A 21,103-nucleotide genomic window follows, 5' to 3' on the forward strand; every position below is an offset into this window, starting at 1 on the left:
AACAGAAGGCCAGACATTCTCCTTTAGGATTTTTTGGTTGACAGCAGAATTCTTGGTTCCATTTACCACCGCAATTCTTCAAGGTCCTGCAGCAGCAAAACAGCCCCACACTACCACTACCTCTGGAGTGCCTTGTTCACAGCTGGTATGATTTTCCTTTTCTGAAATGCTATGTTACTTCTACGCCAGATGTAATGGGACATACATCTTCCAAAAAGTTCAACTTTTGTCTTATCAGTCCACAGAGTATTCTCCCAAAAATCTTGGGGGATCATCAAGATGTTTTCTGGCAAAACTGAGCCAAACCTTTGTGTTCTTATTGCTCAGCAATAGTTTTTATCTTAGAATTCTCTCATGCAGGTCATTTTTGCCCAGTCTCTTTCTTATGGTGGAGTCATGAACACCGAGCTTAACTGAGGTCTGCAGTTCTTTGGATGTTGTTGTATGGTCTTTTGTGACCTCTTGGATGAGTCGTCGCTGCACTCTTGGAGATAATTATGTTCAACCGGCCAATCCTGGGAAGGTTCACCACTGGTCCATATTTTCGCGATTTGTGGATAATTGTTCTCAATGTGGTTTGCTGGAGTCCCAAAGCTGGATAAATGGCTTTATATCCTTTCCCAGGCTAATAAATATCAATTAGTTTCTCATTTGTTCCAGAATTATTTCTTTGGATCGCAGCATGACGTCTAGCTTTTGAGGATCTTTTGGTCTACTTCACTTTGTCAGGCAGGTCCTATTTAAGTGATTTCTTGATTGAAAACAGGTGTGGCAGTAATAAGGCTGCGTGTGGCTGGGGAACTTGAACTCCGCTCACCAAAGAAGTGATAAACTACAGTTATCTTAGGTTTTAAGGGGTTGGGGCAATCACTTTCACATAGGGCTCTGTAGGCTTGGATTTCTGTAGGTTTGGATTTCTTTTTCCCTTAACGATCTTCATTTAAAAACTGCATTTTGTGTTTACTTGTGTTATTGTCTAATATTTAAATCTGTTTGGTGATCTGAAACATTTAGGTGTGACAACCATGCAAAAGAATAGGAAATCAGAAAGGGGCAAAGACTTTCGCACAACTGTATTTCTTCTCGCCCCAGCTGCCTAAACTATGTGATGTCACTTTAGGTTAGTAATATGAAAAACTAAAATAAATAAACCTTATTCATAAAAAAAAACCTCCTTCAGATTGGTTTAGAGATTCTAGGATACGTGATCACTTAAACACCAATCCAAACAGGACTAGCAGATATTTCCCTTTGGTATGCAATTCATCCTTTCAAGGAAGTGTCCTCCCTGTGCATTTGTGCTCATGAACTGCTTGGTCTTCAGCATTTACGTGAATATATTGAGGTATATATAGACCGTGCATGTGGAATATATGGAACATGTGTATCTCCAGAGTGTGTGATGGGAAGTGGAGCTGGGAAGCCCATTCCTTCCTCCCGGCCCCTCCTGTTATTCCCAAAAGATTTCTTGTGCTTCCTGAGGTGGGCAGCTTAACCCTTTCCTTGTTAACGGGCAACATGAAGAAAAATTTAGGGAAAGGTACTTAGGGAGAGCAGCACACCTTCAGTACTGAAACTATTTCATACGTACAATGATGGTATCATTGTTTTGCTAACTTCACTTCTTTAAAAAAATATTTCGAATTGAGAGTCCTCAGTGGTTGATTGAGGACTCTCAATTCTAAATATTTTTCTATCTACTGGCTAACATGGTACAAAGATCTCTTTCCTTCACTTCTTTAGGCATTTTGCCTAATGTTTAGAGACTTTTCTTTGGAATTAAGGAACCCCATACATATCATGATAAACAATTTGCAAAATATTATTTGTCTTCCACCTAACTTTCTAGCATTCTCTAGATGGCCATCAGATTCGGCAAACAGATCTAGGCCTCCTTCACAGGTCCGTGTTTCTAGTACATGTGCCATCTGTCTTTTTCATGGATAACACGTACTCTTTATAACCTGTGGTGCCGTGCACATGTCCGTGTTTGTTTTTACAAGGACTGTTGGTCTGCAAAACACAGACATGTCCATTTTTTTCCTGCAGCAAGGATGACAAGGGCCAACACAAGTCTTTGGGTCCATTAGAAACACAATGACATCCGTGTGCTGTCTGCTATTAACATTGCAAAGTATAGAAGAAGCTTTACAATTTTTCTCTTTATCCATAATGTAAAAACACCGGATTACGTACCGGTAATGCTCTTTTATAGAGCCACGACAGCACCCACTGAGAGAGGGGATCCGCCCCTAGGAACAGGAAACCCTATGGAGAGATAAAAGGGGCGGTCCCCCTCGCTCCCACAGTTTGGGTTACAGAGATTGCGAGGAACCGCCCACCAGTATTAGTAGGCAATTATTATCATTTTATCTTAAACTACTAATATTTACAAGAACCAATCACCCTTATCCGTGCTCATATGCAAACTAATATATAAGGGAGGGAAGTGAAGTGGTGCTGTCGTGGCTCTATAAAAGAGCATTACCGGTACGTAATCCGGTGTTTTCTCTTCGCCACGACAGCACCCACTGAGAGACTTTCAGAGATAGTCATTTGGGGGGGATTATTGTGTTAAGAACTGATCTACCGAAACACAGGTCAGTGGAGGCAGATAAATCTAGTCTATAGTGACTATAGAAGGTAGTAGGAGAAGACCAGGTTGCGGCCTTACATATGAGTTCTATCGGAACCTCTGCTCGCTCTGCCCAGGATGATGCTATCGCCCGGGTGGAATGTGCCTTTACAGTCTCAGGTGGATCTTCCCCTTTAGACGAATAGGCCAGGTATATCGCCTCCCGAATCCATCGGGATAATGTGCCTTTAGTAACACCAGCTCCTTTCCTTTGACCCTGGAAGGAAACAAAGAGAGCCCTGCTCTTCCTCCAGGGACTAGTCCTGTCTAGATAGGTTATCACAGCCCTTCTCACATCTAAAGTATGGTACTTTTCTTCTTCTTGATTTGTAGGGTTATTATAGAAGGTAGGAAGAAGAATTTCTTGAGATCTATGGAATTTAATACACATTTTAGGCAAGTAGGAAGGGTCTGTTTTTAGGACAATCCTATCTGGCAATGTTGACATGAATGGAGGATCTACTGATAGCGCCTGTATGTCACTTACCCTTCTTGCCGATACTCAGGCGACAAGAAGAGCAGTCTTGAGGGAGACATGTTTAATGTGAGCAGAATGTAGAGGCTCAAACGGGTGGTCTGTCAAGGCTTCAAGGACCAGATTAACATCCCAAGGAGGTGAGTGGGGAATTTGGACCGGTTCTGCTCTCTGGCAGGCTGAAATGAATCTGGATATCCACCCATCTCCCGCAACGTTGTGACTATACAAGGCCCCTAGTGCAGAAACTTGCACTTTTAAGGTATTAACCGAAAGGCCTAAGTCCCGTCCTTTCTGGAGAAATTCGAGAATGATAGAGACTGGAATTTCCTTTGACAGGGCTGAGGGATAGAGGCTTAAAAATTTTTTCCATACTTTTACATAGATCGATGTAGTGGATCTTTTCCTACTCAGCAGTAGGGTATCAATTACTCTATCAGAGAAGCCCCTTAGTTTTAATAGCTGCCTCTCAAATCCCAGGCTGTCAACCGCAGACCCTTCAAATGAGGGTGGTTGAAGGGCCCCTGGAAAAGCAGATCTTGATTCTCTGGGAGAATCCATGGATCCGAGATGGACATGGCTCTGAGCAAAGAAAACCATGGTCTCTTTGGCCAGAACGGGGCAATTAAGATCACATTCGCTCTGTCCTCTCTTATCTTCCTGATTACTGTTGGAAGAAGAATCATCGGGGGAAAGGCATATGCTTTCTGAAATGTCCACGGAATCTGGAGGGCGTCGAGAACATCGGGGTTGTCGGTTCGGAACATTGAGGCGAATGTTTTTACTTGCCTGTTGTCTCTTGTAGCGAAGAGATCTATGTCGGGTACACCCCATTTTATAGTTATCATTTTGAATATCCGATGATTTAACACCCACTCCCCCTGATGGAGGGTATGACGACTGAGAAAGTCTGCTTTTGAGTTGTCTATCCCTCGGACATGTAGCGCTGATAAGGACAGAAGATGATTTTCGGCTATAGTCAAGAGGTCTTCGGTTAAAGACATGAGAGTGCCTGATCTCGTTCCTCCTTGATGATTGACGTAAGCCACTGATGTCATATTGTCTGAGAGTACCCTGGTATGTGTTCCGTGTAGCTGTGGGAGGAATTTACATAGGGCATGATAGATGGCTTTTAGTTCTTTTTTATTAGACGAGTCGTCTAACTCCGTAACCGACCACCGCCCCTGGACAACCTGGTCCCTCAAATGTGCCCCCCAACCATGAGGGCTGGCATCCGTAAATATTATGTTTGAGGGTTTAACCTCCCAGGGAACCCCGATAACTAGATGGTCTGGTTGTAGCCACCAGGTTAGAGATTAGATTACGTCACTAGAAAGGGAAATTTTACCGTCTAATCGCCCTTGTAATTTTATCTCCTCATGTAAAATTGCATACTGTAAGCACCTCGAGTGGAACTGGGCCCATGGAACCGCTGGGATACATGACGTGAAGGAGCCAAGTAAGGACATACCTTCCCGAAGGGAAATTATAGGTTTATCTAGTATAGACTGAACTTTATTCCTCACCGTTATCTGTTTAGATTCTGGGAGAAAACATTTTTGACTTATAGAATCTAATATAATCCCCAAAAATACTTGCCGAGTCGTTGGGATCAGCCTAGATTTTTCCCAATTTATTATCCATCCTAAGTTCTGCAAGGATGAAATCATGTGACTTAACCTTTGCTGACATTGTGAGGGGGATTTTCCTACCACTAAAAGGTCGTCTAGGTATGGGATTATGAGGGTGTCTTTTAATCTTAGATATGACATGACCTCTGACATTAGTTTAGTGAATACCCTTGGAGCAATTGATAGTCCAAAGGGCATTGCCGTGTACTGAAAGTGCCGTATATATTCTTTTATCACAACCGCCACGCGGAGATATTGTTGATGTTTTTTAAAGATTGGGAGATGGTAATACGCATCTTTCAAGTCCAGAACCGTCATAAAGCAATGGGGAAACAGGAGTTTTATGGTGGATCGGATAGACTCCATTTTAAAGGTTTGATTTTCTAAGAAGGTGTTTAATTTCTTAAGGTTTATAATGGTTCTGAATGATCCATCCGGTTTTGGTATTAGAAATAAAGGGGAGTAAAACCCTTTGCCCTCCTGAAGAAGTGGAACTTCCACCAAAACCCCCTTGGACAGAAGACTCATTACTTCCTGCTCCAATGCCTCCTGTTGTGATTGAGATTTTAATGAAGTCAATAGAAATGAGTCCGGAGGGACTCGGGAAAATCTTAATTTTAAGCCGGAGGTGACAAGATCATTTGCCCAACTATTTGATGTTATCAGCCGCCATTTATCTGAGAAGGAGGATAATCTACCTCCCACAGGTAGATCCGCTCTAACGGGGTTTGTCCTCAGGTTTGAAAGGGCGCTTCCCAAAGAATGCACCCCTTTGTTTGGTGTCTCTAGAGGCCCAGCGGTCTTGGTTTTTAAAATCTTTCCTTCTATTAAACACGGGCTTCCGGAATGCTCTCCTATAGGATGGAAGGTAATTAACGTTAGGGAAGCCCTTCTTCCTCTCTCCCGCTTTAGTTAAGATCTCATCTAGTTTAGTACCAAACAGGTACTCACCCTGACATGGGAGGCCACACAATTTAGATTTTGTTTGGGGATCACCCTTCCATCCTTTAAGCCACAGGGCTCTGCGTGCTGCATTCGTGAGTCCTGCTGACTTAGCCGCCAAGCGTATAGAGTCAGCAGATGAGTCCGCCAGGAAGGCTGTAGCCCCTCTGATCAGGGGTATAGAGGACATTAATTTGTCTCTAGAGAGACCGCTTTTTAGTCCCTCCTCCAAATCATTTAGCCAGACTAGCATGGACCTAGCGGTGCATGTAGCCGATATTGCCGGCCTAAAGGCTCCCGTACATGACTCCCAGGCTCTTTTTAAAAGAGAGTCGGTTTTACGGTCCAGTGGGTCCTGCAATGAGCCCGAATCCTCCACGGGCAGTGAGGATTTTTTGGATGTGGATGCCACTGCTGCATCCACCTTCGGGGCTTTTGACCATAATGAGAACTCTTCATCATTTAAGGGATAACGTCTTTTTGAGGTTGGTGGTAAACCCCTTTGCCCCTGGCTTTCCCACTCTTTCTTGATTAGATCTTTTACCGCTGCTATTACAGGAAAGGAGGGCCTTCTCTTTTCCGACAGACCAGCAAACATTATATCCTGCTGCGTTTTAACAACCTTAGAATCTTCAATGCCCATGGTGTTGCAGACTGACTTTACCAGGTTATCAATGCTATCGGTGGGAAAGCACGTATCTTGATCCTCATCTGAGGAAACGTATTCACGGGAAATGTCAGAGTCTGCATTTTCTCTATCAGACGATTGGTCAGATATAGGGGAAACGTACCCCTTTTTCCCTTTAGTACGCGGCTCTTTGTCAGAACTATGTAAGGCTCGTAATTCTTCTCTAATCATGCCCCTAATGTCCTCTGATCTAACCGAGGCTTCTTCCCGTAAGGTAGAGTCAATACACGGTTTACAAAGCCTCTTTTTATGACTATCCGGAAGGGGCTGGAGACATAACGCACACTGTGTTTCGTTTTTTCAGTCCTTTTGGCCTAGGGTGTGAGGGAGAGGGAACAGTAATCAGCCTAAATAGGGTAGATATACACTCACCCAGTGAAGCTATCTGTGAAGGTACCGGCTGATGAGGAGGAGACTGAGGCACAGGTTGAGGAATAGCACGATCCGACTTGCTCTTCCTAGAAGATCCGCTCTTAGAGCGGCTGGTGCTGGCATGGCTGCGTGGAGTGGATGCGGTGGCTTCTAAGGAAGACATCACAGCGTCCTGCGCAGAATCCATAGTGGACGCCGGAGCGACATCGCCGGCGTCCTTTCATATGGGGGCCGCCATCTTCTTCCGGTTGTACCCGGAAGCGCTAGTCACTTCCGGGTCGCGGCCATATTGTATGCGCCTGCGCTGCCGCCGGTGTCAGCGCAGGCGCTGTCCTCCTCCTCCATCACCCCGGAAGTTTACCTGTACTTCCGGGGGAATACACTGGGGCTCCATGCTGTGTATGCGTCCGCCGAGGACGGCGCGACGCTGACCGCACTACAGCGCTGCTCCCGCAGACGAATCCGGCTGGTATCCCGTGAGCCAGCAACCACTCGTCCTGGCCTCACGGCGTCTGCCAGCAGAGGGGGGAAACTGAGCCAGGACCCCCGACGCTGCTTCCAGCCCTGGAGCCCTTGCCGTCCTCTAAGGTAAACCGCGCAAGCGGCATCCAGGCTGGGTATCCTCTTCTCTCCATGGATTCCCGTAGGAACAAGAAACCAAACTGTGGGAGCGAGGGGGACCGCCCCTTTTATCTCTCCATAGGGTTTCCTGTTCCTAGGGGCGGATCCCCTCTCTCAGTGGGTGCTGTCGTGGCGAAGAGAAAACATTGATTACATTGAAGGTAAAGAAGGTGAGAAGGCTGAATAAAATTAGACAGAAAGCTGACCACTTTGAGCTGGTGACAGGTACCATATAGCTAGTCCAATAATCAGGGAATGAGAGTCCGTAGGAACATTTGATTCCTACTATCAAGCCATTTAAACAGGTCGGCAAAAAATTTGGCTTGCCTCATTGGGCAATGGTGGCGTGCGTTACACCACACGATTCCTTGGTACAGAAATGCTCAGTCGTGGAAGCTCAACTCATCTTTAGAGGGTCCGTCAAAGATGTCCCGAGTTTATGCTGCCTACAGAAAGTTTCATTGGCTGTAATATGCAAAAGCTTAAAAAATAATTATACACTTTGAAGAGATTCTACAAGACCCAAAGCCAATTGCAGAGAGTTCTTTATGCGCTTGCACCCTACAACATACCTCATACAGTGGATAGGCCTCTGAGCACAGATTTCAGTGACTACAGATTCTGCTGCGAAAATAACTTATTTTTTTTTATTATTTTTATTTTTTTATATAAAGGGGCATGTACTGTACTCCTGAATGTGACCTATATTTTCTGTGCAGTTCAGAAATTCTAAAGGATTACAGGAAGTCCTCCTAATATATCTGCTCTACGATCACGGTTTTGTCTTCAGTTATTAAGACTTCTGAGAACCTCTGGAAGCATTTACATGGATATTTGTGCATGTAAGTAGCAGCTCCTTACTCTAGTCTTTATTTAGATCAGTGTCAGATGACAAATTAAAGTATTCTGCGATGGTACAATTATACAGTAGAGCGAGAGAAAGTCCATAAACCAGACTAACAAAAGCAAATACCTTGAGGAATAGTAAACGAGTAAGAAAGCAGTTTGAAAATACAAGGAATGGCGGGCGGGCAGAGCTTCCTCTTTTAGTTTGTTTGATGTCAAAAGACTTTGGATATGTAACAGGGATACCAGTAAAGAGACAGGTTGCTTAACACTTCCCTTTACGGCAGCCTTAAAAAAGTTCTCAAGAGCTAAAACTACACACTTAGCGAAACCTACTATACGAGAGCTTGTGTAATTGTTTTACAACAAGATGTTCACCGATAAAGAGGCTGACTTTCTTAAATGTTTGGAGTTAAACTTTAGTACTATTTATTAATGTATAAAATTAAATTTCTCATATGTACACACACACAATATATAAACAGCATGTCACTTATACTCTGAAAATGCAGAAGTCCCCAGACCATAGGAGATTGCGGTTGGTATCTGACCATAGCGGTATCTATTCTGTGGCGGTATTAGTTGTGAACTGGGCAATACAATCCCATCTTTTCAGAATAGATGGGATCTTCATTAAATAGAAAACAAAAAGAAATACTAAAGACCCCTAAAAATTAACTTTTAATAATTGTATTTAAAAATATGCAAAACACTGAAAAAATGTGCTAGGGGCAAGCTAGGGCCACCCAAAGACAAATAATCACCAATCAAAGGTATAATAACCATCAATGCACAGAAAAATGGGGGCTACTCTCTCCCTAGAAAGCCCCGAGAGTCGCCCTGCCTGTCAGCGGAGGTTGGCACCCTAGTTGTTGACGTAATGGTGCCCCCGCTCCACGTCGGTAGCCCTGCAAACCCATGAATACCCTACACACATCAAAGATAGGGAAACAGAAACAACACACACAAAAAAATGTAAATACCGGTAATGGGGAGACAACAATGGTCTCATGGGGAATTCAATCTAAGGATAAAATTATCTCAGAGTGCTAAAGTGTTAGGTGCTGTATATATCTATTGTGAGGTAGAGCCAGGGTCCACACTAGAATAAGAGAATCCCATATCTTGTTCACCATTACGTCAACAACTAGGGTGCCAACCTCCGCTGACCGGCAGGGCGACTCAGGACTTTCTAGGGAGAGAGTAGCCCCCATTTTTTCTGTACATTGGTGGTTATTATACCTTTGACTGGTGATTATTTGTCTGTGTGTTTGTGGTGGCCCTGGCTTGCCCCTAGCATGTTTTTTTTAGTGTTTTGCATACTTTTAAATATAATTATTAAAAGTTAGTTTTTAGGGGTCTTTAGTATTTCTTTTGGTTTTCTGAACTGGGCAATACCTCTGGCATGCCTTGTTCACGGCTGTAGATAGATGCCGGCAATACTTTCTTGTAGCCCAGTGCAAAGTTATAATTTTGCTCTGTCATGCATAATTGATGTGATCTGAGCCGAGTTGTCAAGTCATAGCGGCGGTCAGATCATCGTAATGTGCGGTGGGTGCTCACCAGTGCTCCACTCATATCACAGTAAGGCTGTGTGCACACGTACAGGATTTTTCACTTTTTTTTCGGTATAAAAACGCAATAAAAATGCTTAAAAAACCCATACATATGCATCCTATCACTTATAATGAATTCAAGTATTTTTTCCGCAAAAAAAATGCATCGTGGTAAAAAAAGCAGCATGTTCATTAATTTTGCGGATTTCCCACTATATTAAAAAACTTGCAGAAAATGGTTTTGTTCAGGAAATTTCTGTAAGAAATCCTGACGTGTGCACACAGCCTAACTGTTCATGTATCTAATCCTCACAGGTTACTGAGCTAGTATCTAATTTAAAGTTTCTCCTTGTGGAGAGTAACATGAAAGGGTATGGAGACTATAGGCCATGCAATGCTCCTCTGGGAAATTAAATATTCAAATTGCCTCTTTAGAGAGAAAGGATTTGAATGAACTCTAGTGCCATCAATGGAAATAGCAATCCTAAAAGTCAATACTCTAATGAGCCTTGCCACATGACTTAAGATAAAAGCCAAATCAGAATCTCAATTTGTAAACACTGGTGATGAGTGAACATGCTCGGATAAGGCATTATCCCGTGCTTGCTCGCATGCTAACCAAGTGTCTTTGACGTGCTTGCAAAATATGTTCAAGTAACCGCAGCTGCATGTCTCGGGTCTAATAGACAGCCGCAACACATGCAGGTTTGGCGTAACAAACAGACAATTCATGCATGTGTTGCAGCTACCGAACAGCTGCGAGTCATGCAACCATGAGGACGAGAACATATTTTTCAAGAATGCCGAAGTCACTCAGTTAGCACCCGAGCATGCCCGGATAACATCTAATTCAAGCATGTTCGCTCATCTCTCGTAAACACGTGTTTTAGGGTGTTACTCTCCACAAGGAGAAACATTCCTTCCTAGGGCTCATACTCATCTGCTCTTAAATCAAGTACGTTATCTACAGATTAATTTTTCCTCAGCTCGGACAGAAATAAAAAAAAAAAAAAAAAAAAATTCACAGCATGCTGCGAGTGGCCGCATACATCAGATGAGATTTGCCAATGCAAGTCAATGGATGTAAGAAAAAAATTAAAAAAAATAATAAAAAAGTTGCAAGGCACAGGGACCATGCATCCAATTTTTACGCACCCGTCTCATAGAAAACCCAACATTTCATCAGCCAAGTACAGTAAATTCAAAGTATGGACTGTCAGAATAGAATAGATAGAAAGATGTGTGGCATATATAATTAGTGATTCTTGGCTCAAGATCCACACAGGTACTCCTTGACTTGACAAAGATCTTATGATTTGCGTTATTAGTCTATTAAATTTTTCCTACCTTAACCCACAACAGATGTCCTTGACAAAGATCGCTCCCGGTCGAAATGTTGGACTGGATCAAAATAAATTTACACTGCAGCAAGACCTACAGTCTCATTTTCTTTTTTGGTGCTAAGGTTTCTACCTCTATTAGTCTGGACCACGAGTCCCTTCCTCGAGCACACAATTCTTTGAGTAGGACAGTGTTTTGGTCTTTCCCCTTCCATTAGTGTAGTGTGTGTAGTTTACTGTACATGTATTTATCTAATAAAATAAAGGAAAAAAAAAAAAAAAAAGTGTTGGGTCCTTTTTTTTTTTTTTTTTTTAATTAACCAGCTGTGGGAAAGCAGACAGCTGGAAGTGGGTGTTATTTTTCTGGGAAGGGGCCAATATCCATAAAGTTTGCCAGCCTCTTAATATCTGCTCACAGCTGTCTGTTTAGCCTTTCCTGGTTAAAATATATATATATATATATATATATATATATATATATATGTGACCCCACTTTTTTTTTTTTTTTTTTTTTTTAATAACCAGTAAAGGCTATGTAGACTGTTGTAACCCCATATTAATAGGGTTGGATTCTTTACGCATATTGGCCCCTTCCCAGAATAACACCATCCCGCAGCTGTCTGCTTTCCCTCAGCTGGTAAATAAAAATAAGGAGGACCCCACGCCACTTTTTTTACATTTATTTATTCAGATATTCAAGTACAGAAAACCACACATGAAAAAGAAATGATTCTATATATCTCGCTGACATTACCATCATCTATATCTGTATATAACATTGATTTATTAGTTAAAAACAAGATTGAAATGACAGAATTACTCTATGTTAATGCTGAAGTTAAAAACGTATTGAATACGCATGTCATACAAATGCTACTTGAGAATAATCACTTTGTACTTGCCGGACACTCATCCTACTTTTCAGTAACAACATCGGAGCAATTTTATTTATTTACACTGATGAGTGTCAGCCCTTATAGACTCCAGTCAGAGACTTTTCATACCACTAAATCATACCAATGTGCATATTAACGGACTGGTGTACTGTGTGTAATTAGTGTGATCCGAGTGACATGACTGCTCCATTCAGATCTCTAAAGACCAGAGGGCAGAGCAGCACCAACCAACATAATCAGTACGGATAAGTGGTCCTCGCTGACACTATTCACATCTTGATATCACATTGCAATTACCAACAAAATGGCTCTGTAATGCTAAACTTCATTCGCCTTATACTTTTGCAAACACCCAGAATGGGAGAGAAGGTGTATTCAGATGTATGGAACAGATCTCACCCACATTTACTACAGTTGTTATGCAAGCTAGAATTACAGTAGGCCTTCATGACAAATTTGAGAAGCTTCTCCCCCTACTGCTTAAAAGTTGAAGATATCAAAACCAGTATTTTTTCATATTTTATACCACTAAACATTTTTAACAGTTAAAAAGATGCAAAGTATTATTTTTTTTTAATTATTGAAAAAAAAATTGTTTTTGATGACACATTCCCTTTAAAGAATTAAAATAACCGCTGTACTCAAATCTGATGCTGGTGTCGTTCCAGCGATGTTGGTGCCTGGTCTTCCCAGGGCTCACGTGACGTTATGTCATGTAAGCCCTGCAACAATCCGCAGCAGCTTGGTACTCGCCTCCTTTGGACGAAAGGGAAACCCGGAAGAATTGAGAACTGCTGTTCTCCGACTTCCTTCACACAGTTTCTATCTCTGCAGAAGATATAGGTCTTAATTAGCCCTACCCTAAAAATGTGTTAGGGAATTAGTTAATTTTATAATTTATATAATTTCCATTCAGCCGTAGACTCCCAAGAAATCAATATAAATTGCAGAATATTTTTGGTGCGATACTGCAAAGAAGTGTCACCACTCTTGCTGGCAACAGCGCTTGTCCATACACTGCTCGAGAGAGTGTAATCAGTGCGGATCATTCCACATCTGTGTGTCAAGGTCCATGATCCAGTATCTCAACCCAAACTCAATAGCCTCCTAAGCATATAAGAGGCTGTCAAGTTTGGGCCAAGAGATCCGAGGTCAGTCCATGGATCGCGATTCCTACTTTGACCACAAAACACAAATATCCAAATCCAGTCTTATTGACAAGAGATTATAATGCGTGCGTGACAACCACTTTTTACATTTTTTTCATAAACTTTCCAGGAGACATAACAGACGAACAGCGCAATGCAGACTTCTAGGAAAAAAATTCTCCAGAATAGTTTTTAAAATTAAGAATGCAAGAATTTTCCAAAATAGACATGTTTGGAGTGGTGACGGATTCTCTTCTAAAGGGGCAATTTAAGCAATCATATTATTCTTCATAGGCTCAGAAACTGGAGCTTCATTTGTAAGAGGTTTTCCCACCACTGGGACATTAATTTCACAATGATGGGGGTCCATCAGTGGTTTACGTCCTGCTGCTGCCAGATCTGCTAATGGTGTGGAGCACAGCGCCACAGCTCCATCTCACTGGATAGGTGATCAATATCCTAGATGTGGAAACCCCCATTTAAAAAAGGTACTTTACATTATTTTGACATTTCCATATTAGGGTACGTGCCCGCAATCAGTAATTGCTGCACGTTTGAGGCTGGATATTCATGCAGCGTCCAGATGTTACACCATAAGTGGATGGGATTTCAAGAAACCCCATGCCCACTATGCATCCACAGATGCCCGCGGAGACGGACATACGACCCATCTTTCTAGACCGCAGCATATCAATTTCTCTTGCAGAGGCGCAAGTCTCCGCAAGAGAAATTCCACCCACGGAATGTATTGGATGCGGTGAATCCCAGTGGTTCAGTGAACAAGTCCAGATTTACCTGTGTTCAATAGAAGACAGCAAACATGCGCTGAGTCCAAAGCGCTGCTAGTTCCAGATCGTGGGCACCTGGCCTACCCCAGGTACACATATTACACATATCATATTACAACGTTAATGTCTAGGATAAAGTTGCAGAACGGGTAGGCTTAAACATGTTTAACTTTGTTCTTAACACGGCAGCAAAATTGAACAATTAAATTTAGAAGGATCATTTATAGACTGGAATAGAAGCATATGTACAGATCTTGTACAGTTAATTACACAGATTTGACAGATTTGCATAAAACATTAAAGGGGGGTTCCCATCACTTGACAGACCCTTCTTAAGCTCAGCTATGCACCACAAACAATCAGTATACTTATCTCCCCAAATGGTGCTATTCCCCAAATTTCCATACTGCGGTTAACAGTGGTCACGTGACATTTGCTGATCATCTGCAGCGGTCACCTAACAGTTTGTCACCTGTCTACTGGGGATACACACATTGGATATGGGTGTGGCTCATTTCAGAAGACCACCTTGTTTCCCCCCCATGTCAGTTTTGTACAATTAAAAAGAAATACAAACACCACAAATCTCAGCTTCTCTGAATGAAAATTAAATGGTCACTTTGCATAAATCAATAGGACAAGTTAATATGAGGAACTTAACCTTATCATAGAAAAATTCCCTTTTTCCCTAAACATTTTACACCAATCCCTGGCTCTGAAGAAGGGGGAAAAATCCACCTTGGTCAAAGCAAGAGGAACTGTCAAATCACTGTAGTATCAAGTTACAGCTCTTCTTAAAGGACAAGTGAGGAGCACTTAGCTCAACAAGACCCCAGGCAGGAATAGGCAGACGAAGCTGCAGCTTCTATCAAATGTAATTCACTTCTACGTTGGATTCACAGCCACACAGTTCAGTGCTGCTGTATAAAGTCCTCTATGCTCTTGATTCCGTGTTACAGACAAAAATAAAAATGCAGGAATTCATCTCTCCGAGTACTATAAATGAGACATCATGGCAGCAAGCCTCTACCCAATAGCACAGAGAGAACTGCAGATTAGAGATAGTGCCTGCAGAGGGACAACCAATGACACATTGGTCATATAATGGCCAGAAATTGTGTTATCCTTCATATACACATGACAGATTATTCTAAAAAGTTACCTGAAATGACAAGTATACTGTATAGGAGATCAGGATTAATACAAATATTTTATGTACTGCCATTTGTATTGCTGCTGTAATACTGTAATTTCTCCCCGGGATCAATAAAGTATCATATCGTATCGTATAAATTTAAGGGTCTATGAACTGTATTTTCCCCCATAAGTCTGTATCCATATAATATAGGTGGTGCCATTTATTAAAGGACTGTACTAATTATTCATGTGCTTTACAGAGAGCCAACAGGTTGGTAATTGACAATGAGCATTTCACCTTGAATATACCCTAAATGTTCTGTGTAATACATGAGTCTAGGGGGATGTCCGATTAGGATTCCACCTACACAGGCTGCAAATGTAATGAGCCAATTTAACTCGGGCACTAACTGAAAAAGGTGAAAATGTCCCTTTAACAGTCTAACTAGTGACAATATAAGACAGAAATAGTTAAATGGTTGCAAAATACTTTTTTTTTAATAAAATTATCTGCATTCCTTTCCAGCAAAGGTGGGATGAGGACATCGGCTAATAGGAGAGACAGTGAGCGATCGAACGCCCAGCCTTCATTACAATACGCCAGGCGTCCTCTACCGAGCCCCATCCTCTGCACAGAACAGAAGGACAAGCGGGCCTCTGCAGCATTGCCCCATTACCCAACGGATATTCAGTTGCTGGTTCAATGATGTGAAGCCATTTTACAGTATGAAAAGATCATTCTAACCAATTTTACCCTCACGAGCCATTATTGATTCCATTACCTAATGCATCAAGTGACAGGCATGACATCATTATTGATAATGTGGTATCACTCCGCAAAATCCATCCATTGCAAGGTTTCAAAGCACAAGTATGTGACTTAAGGGAGTGCATCAAATAAGATTCTTACCACTGAACTAGCAATTCTTAGTAAAAAGGAAGAATGAATAAGACATAGTGAGGAGCTTGTGGTAAGAAATTCCTAGCATACGTAACAGTGTTTTACAGGACATTTCACAATTTTCTATTCCTGGAAAAAGAATAGCTGGAAAGACAAACCAATGAGGCAAATGGTTGTGACCAGTGTCAGACTGGGGTGCCAAGGGCCCACCAGTAACCAACTCCAGGGCCCCACCAGTAACCAACTCCAGGGCCTCACTTTTCAGGTACATGTAAATGTGACATTATCCTCAATCACAAATGTATATAACAATGATCGGGTAAATTGTTACATGAATCAGATGCTGCCTTTGTCTGTACATAGTAATTCAGGTATATAGTACCAAGTGCTGCTCATATAAGAGGGTGGTGGCCCACCGGAGGATTCTCCTGTTCTCCTGTTCTCCTGTGGGCCAGTCCGATTCTGGTTGCGACATGGAATTTATTCCTGGCACCTAAGGTGTTGGTGGAACACATTGTTGCACATTCCTTGACTCTTTTAGATCTTCCACCATTCAGGTGTTGCCTCTTTCTACATCCTTTATAAGATTGCTTCTCTATACTTCATGTAGAAACTGCAAATCATGATTCTATATTCAATTGTAAGGAACAATAAATGGAATGAACATATCTAAAAATGTTCACTGGTTGCCATTTTTTTTTTTTTTTTTTGGAGTGCCAGTATGACATAAAAATGAGACAACTGTGTCACAAGGCGGCCTAATTTGGACCCAAATGGTTAATATTGTGGGCGATATCCCATAGGAGGATTTAGAAAAAATAAGTAAATGTTTCTGATGATATTTCCTATATGTGCAATGATAATAAAGCTACAATACAGTTACAAGGGGACCCACAAAATAATTTCCTCTGGTGAGCACAGGAAATCCCAGTGTCACAAGGAGTACTCCTAAGACATTATTTCACTTAAATGCCAGTTAATGGAAGATAAACCACAGTAATTGGCAAAGGACACTAAGCAATATACTGAATTGCCACGTTCCATCCCGTACAACACTTCTAGCCGGCCGCTGTAGAATTCATCTGATCCATCGGGAGTTGCTACAGAAAACTGATGTTTTTGCGGAGTTTGAGTGGAAGTTTTGAGATTTGGAGTTTCCACTCAGTTGCTGCTTCAAAACAAAACCTCTTGTGTACACAAAGCCATACAGTCTCCATTTCCCACCAGAAGTTTTTCAAAACCTTAAGTATGAAAAAAAATAAAAAGCCGAGAAATCTGAATGTATGAACAGCAAAGTGATTTTCCGAAAGTAATTTAGAGTTTTTTTCCAAGCATTTTTTGTGCGTCTACTCAAAGAAGAAACTCGTAAAAAGAACAAGTGAATATGTGCACATACCCCAAGGGTGTGTGCTCCAAAGTACTCTTAATCAGATTCCATTTGGAACCCGCCTGAAAAAGTGCTCAATAAACATGGAAAAAAAAAAATGAACATATGTATATCTTCTCTTTAAAAAAAAAAAAAAAAAAAAAAAAAACACAAAAACACTCCAGGCTTCGTAGGCCGTGAGGTAGCTAAAAGAAGTTACCTGACCAAAGGAAAAACAACAAGAAAACATGCATGTACGCATTCATCAAGACTGGCGGTTTTCTTAGGGTATGTTTCCACGGTAAGTAAACGCTGCTTGTTTGACGCTGCAGCGTCAAACAAGCAGCGTCCAGATGTTCCAGCATAGTGGAGGGGATTTTATGAAATCCCGTCTCCACTATGCGTGGAAACCCGCACGCGGCGGCCCTGCGACTCCGGACATGCTGAGCGTCTTTTCAGATCGCAGCATGTCCGCACACCTTGCGGGGACGCAGCGTCCCCGCAAGGCATATCACAGGGCCCTATGGCGAGGGGTGCGATGATCCCGGATGTGTACTGTACACATTCGGCACCATCGCGTCCCAGAAAGGGGGCGGGGCTTAGCGCCGAGCGGCTTCGCCGCTGCGGCGATACCGCCGCCCCTCCGGACCGTGGAGCCATACCCTTACCGGTCTTGATGATGGAGTATAAGAGCCAGAGGATCCTCTTCATAAATATGGAGCATATGACGAGTGGCATACACCTCGGTGCGCCACGCCAGAAAACTTACTTCAGTCCCTGACATGCCCCCATCCCACCCCAGCTCTACCATTTTGGTGAAGATGGGAAAAACTGGCATGAACCATCAATTTTTGTGCAACCTCGAGAGCATCAAAATGTCACTTTTCAAATCAATTTACACGAGAAATATGGCAAAACAGCTTTGATGAATGGGTGCCCAAGTGTACACTTCATGCGATCATCATGAATCAGACACTGGCTTCAACCATTTATAATTCATTCTGAAATGCACTTTTTAAAGAAAACATATTTGAAAAGCCAAGCGGGAACTGTGCCTCACACGACTAGTTCAGGGAAGGACTCCGGCAGATTTTCCTCACTCATTATTCTGACAAATCTATCTCTAAACTTGCACATAGGGTGAAAGCTGTCAGTATCGAGAAGCATGGCAGAGGTGAGGAGAAGAAACCAGCAGTATCAGGAAACATGGCAGAGGTGAGGAGAAGAAACAAGCACTGGCCTCGGAATAGTCATTAGAGACACAGAGCCCTCAGCCAGCTTTCCAAAGTATGTTTTTCTCTCATGTGGGTTGCCAAAAAAATTTCCAGCCATCTTTTCTCTAAGGCAATGCTACTGATGTAAAAAGAAAACTGGAACAAAAGAGGAAATGTTAAGCACTTCATATTTACTATTTGTTTGCAACAAAAGTAACAAAGTTCAACTTGTCGCAGAAGTGGGTATGATTCTGCCAAACAGGTACGCAAGTTGCCAAAAAAACAACAAAACAATTTAGTGCTTCAAAAAAACAAGCAAGTGACCTCCTAAAATGTGATAAATTTCAACTCCTCTGCATACAGGTTTAACACTTTAATAATTAGATGTTGGAGTTGGTAACTGGGATCTTGCACACAACAACTCTGATCATAAGATAATCAATGGGACGTTTTAAGGGTAACACCACTTGTAGAATGCAGTGTAAATGGGTGTAATTATGACGAAACCGATTTCCACTACTACATTTGTTCTTGAGGGCAAGTACTGTCCACTGCACAAAGCCATGACCAAAAACAGTGTAGGCACGTAGAATCCTAGAATGGTATAGTTAAAAGGGACCTCCTGGGTCATCTGGTCCAACCCCCTGATCAAAGCAGGATTCAATAAATCATCTCAGACAGATGTCTCTCCAGCCTCTATTTGAAGGCGTCCATTGAAGGAGAACTCACCATCTCTCGTGGCAGCCTGTTCCACTCATTGATCATCCTCACTGTCCAAAAGTTTTTTCTAATATCTAATCTGTGTCTCCTCCCTTTCAGTTTAATCCCATTACTTCTAGTCTTTCCTTGTGCAAATGAGAACAAAGATGTGGTTTATACGATATTTGAGTTGGAAGTTAATGGCCACATTTGCAAGTAAACAGCAGTTTTAGGGTACATGCACATATTGACTTAAACTCCGGCACACCTGAATCATTTTTGAAGCAGAAGACATTTCAGGATAATATCGGCGGCGTTTTTTCTGAAGAATCTTCTTTGACGTCTTTTTTTAGGTAGCTTTTCTTTAAAGGTCCAGCACCTACAAAGTTTTTTCTAAACATCTAATCACTTTTGTCATTTGATCTATTGCATAGTACCCTACACGTTTCCCTATCTAGCTAATCCCTAATTTTTCTTTACTGTACTTCCTATGATGTTTAGTTTGAAAGGAGTCTTAAATGTGACATCACAGGAAGCTGGGGCTGCACTCACTCTCTGTAGAGTCCATCACCCCTTCTGGAACATGACTTTATCAGAGGGCAGAGGTGCAGTTATTTACTAGTTTCTTGCATTGCTGCACCCTTTGAAGATGTCTTGGATAGTGGGTGATGGACACTGTGGGAGAGTCGAGTGCAGCGCTAGCACTCTGCTTTTATCTTTCCTCAGCCGCTGTAGTTTATGTGAAAAAAGACATCATCAGGAGGGACAGAGATAGAAGTAGTGACAGCAGCTCCGCCCCACAACTTCTAGCACCTCCCTCAAAGGAATCATCAGCAGGTGACCGCATTGGTGTCACTCACTGCTTCTTTAATCGTCCCCTGATGACAATTTGTACAAATAAGATTATAATTGCACATTGATTCCGAGATAAAAATTAATGTACCAAAAAAGGGTGTACTCACAGTGATAACTAACAGGACCACCATTATGGCTCTCAGCAGGAGAGGACACAGAAGCGGGCTCTTGGGCAAGAATAATATATGGGCCCTTAGCAGTCCTATAGCTCATAACGCACAATTTCACTTTGGAGCTAGTAGTGGCCCCCTTACTTCTTGGGCCCTTTTGGTATGTCCGCCCTTAGTTCTCACAGAGGAGCTTTTCAAGACTGAATACCTACCAAGTGACACTGTCATGCATTCCCTACTGCCATAATATCACATATCTAGGCAATTGGGTATTATTAGAGCACTTAAAAATTGTGTTACAATCCCATATGGGAGTTGTAATAGTGGCAACAGTCACACGATTCTGCAGGTATATATGGCATGTACCCAAAGAAACCTCAGCAGGAGGCAATATTGGAAGTTCTCTTTTCTCCATTTTTGATATCTTATTTAAATAACTGTTAACTACTGTTATTATCTTAAAAATAATTGTAATATTACATGGCAACAAGGGGACACATATTATAATATAAACTGGTGGCTGAAATGACAATCACTGGTTGACACTGTGTCCATAATACAGTATGGAACCCTATAAACAAAAATGGAGGTATATATATATATATATATATATATATATATATATATATATATATATATATATATATATATAGTAATTGCTGAGAAGACATCCAAGCATCCTCGTTCTGTAGGTAAATTGGGCGATATCAGGGCATTAAATGCACAGCACCATTGGAGTATCTAGATGGGAATCCTATGGGGGTAACTAATGAGCACATGGAGAGGAGGGGGCTCTTTTCTCTTTGATGGAAGCCCACTACGCCCATGCACTTTCATTATGGGAGTAAGGTCACACTAGGACTGTATGAGCTCATTCATGCAG

The 21,103-nt window shown here is 42.0% G+C and overlaps 1 protein-coding gene across 2 annotated transcripts in view; it reads right to left on the reverse strand.

Moving 5' to 3' along the window:
- HRAS (HRas proto-oncogene, GTPase) overlaps positions 1–21,103 on the reverse strand; it is a 97,541-nt gene that overhangs the window by 75,987 nt on the left and 451 nt on the right. The window lies entirely within an intron of this gene.

Source organism: Ranitomeya variabilis, chromosome 2 (genome assembly GCF_051348905.1).
Source record: "Ranitomeya variabilis isolate aRanVar5 chromosome 2, aRanVar5.hap1, whole genome shotgun sequence".
NCBI classification, from domain to species: Eukaryota; Metazoa; Chordata; class Amphibia; order Anura; family Dendrobatidae; genus Ranitomeya; species Ranitomeya variabilis.